This window comes from Buceros rhinoceros, unplaced genomic scaffold (assembly GCF_000710305.1).
Source record: "Buceros rhinoceros silvestris isolate BGI_N320 unplaced genomic scaffold, ASM71030v1 scaffold39139, whole genome shotgun sequence".
Lineage (NCBI taxonomy): Eukaryota > Metazoa > Chordata > Aves > Bucerotiformes > Bucerotidae > Buceros > Buceros rhinoceros.
The window spans coordinates 1-1,509 of record NW_010431689.1 but is presented as its reverse complement, the minus strand read 5'-3'; positions in this window follow the sequence as shown (position 1 = coordinate 1,509).

Genomic DNA, 1,509 nt, shown 5'->3' with positions numbered 1-1,509 from the left:
TTCTGGCCTCTTGCAGGGGGGTGACGGGGGCACAGCCGAGCCTGGCAGGGCCCCTCGAAGGCTCTGCTGGGGCACAGCAGTGGGGATGCCCCAGGCGTGGCAGCACTGGTTTTGACCTGGGAGGGAGGTCCCGTGTTAGTGCTCCAGAGGAGGGGAGGCGTTCGGGAGAGCTCTTCATTCTGGCCTCCTGCCCCAGGGCAAGAGGTTGTGGAGGGATTTACTGTGGGTTAAAATACTGAACGCCGACACTGACCCTCCCCGTGACTTGGTGGTGGTTCTCAACTGTCTCCCGTAACCTCCACATCTCCAGGACAAGTCCTGCCGCAGGCCTGAACCTTCTCAGCGGGGAAAGACCACTTACCAGCAGGGACGCTCGTGATTTTCACTTTATTCATGTACAGATTCACACAAAACATGATATTCTCGCTAAGGCCGTTTCATTAATAAGTTTTCAGAGTACAGTGTCGTGTTCTGGGGGAGAAAACACAGCAGCATGGCAGATCGTCACCGTAAAACTGTCACAAGGTACCACTGGGAGCACTGGAGAGGGACATGCTGCAGCCTACTCACACACAGCTAACGGGGGTCGACTGGTGGAACTCCGGAGCACGGGAACAACGGGCCACCCAGCCCAACCCCCTGGGCACGGCCGCCTGGTCACCAGCTCCACGCAGGAATACTGACACGGGAAAGGAACAACAGCGGGCACGGAACACTCGCCTTGCGCTGCACGACGCCGGGAAGAGGAAAGCCAAGGCTCCAGGGGGCGGGACACATGACAAGCCCGGCACTGCGAGTGGCCTCACTCGCTAAGGGAACACAGAAACGGGATAAAAATGGTTCCAGCCAGGGACACCTTTGCCCAAGATGAGCTCGAACCGGCCACTGGCTGAGCCGAGGTGCTCGCCCATCCCTTGGAGCGATGCGGGTGGGGACAGCACAGGCCCACGGGGGATCTCGGGGCTCTGCCAGGCGCTGGGCCGCGGGGACGCCACGGGTTTGGTGTGGACAGAGGCTGTGATAGGGAAGTGACAGAACCGGAGTGGCGTGGAAGAACGAGCGTTGCCCGGGCTCTGTCCTCACCCCCGCGGCTCTCAGGGCTCTCCTAACACAACAGGGTCACGGAACCATCTGTGGGAAAGAAGCGACCGGCGAGGCCAGTCAGGAGAACACAACAGTTACAGTTATTTGGCGTGTAGCAGGTTTTGGTTTTCTTTTCCCTAAGCCAGTGGCCAAGAACTGCTGCAGCAGAACGGGACCCTCAGGGTGCTCTGCTCCAATAAATACCTCCACTGAATAGCTAAATAAATACATTAAATTAAAAACAAACCCAAGAAAGTGCAAAAGCCACCACTTTGGTCACCAGAGACTATCGCTCCAGTGTGGGAAGCCGCGGGCAGAGCCTGCTGGAACAGCTGTGCCAAGTAAATCGGTTAATTCATGACTTTTTCACCCTTTCCTTGTCAGCAGCGCAGCTGAAAAGCTCCACAGCTGCCGAGGGGCAACTCG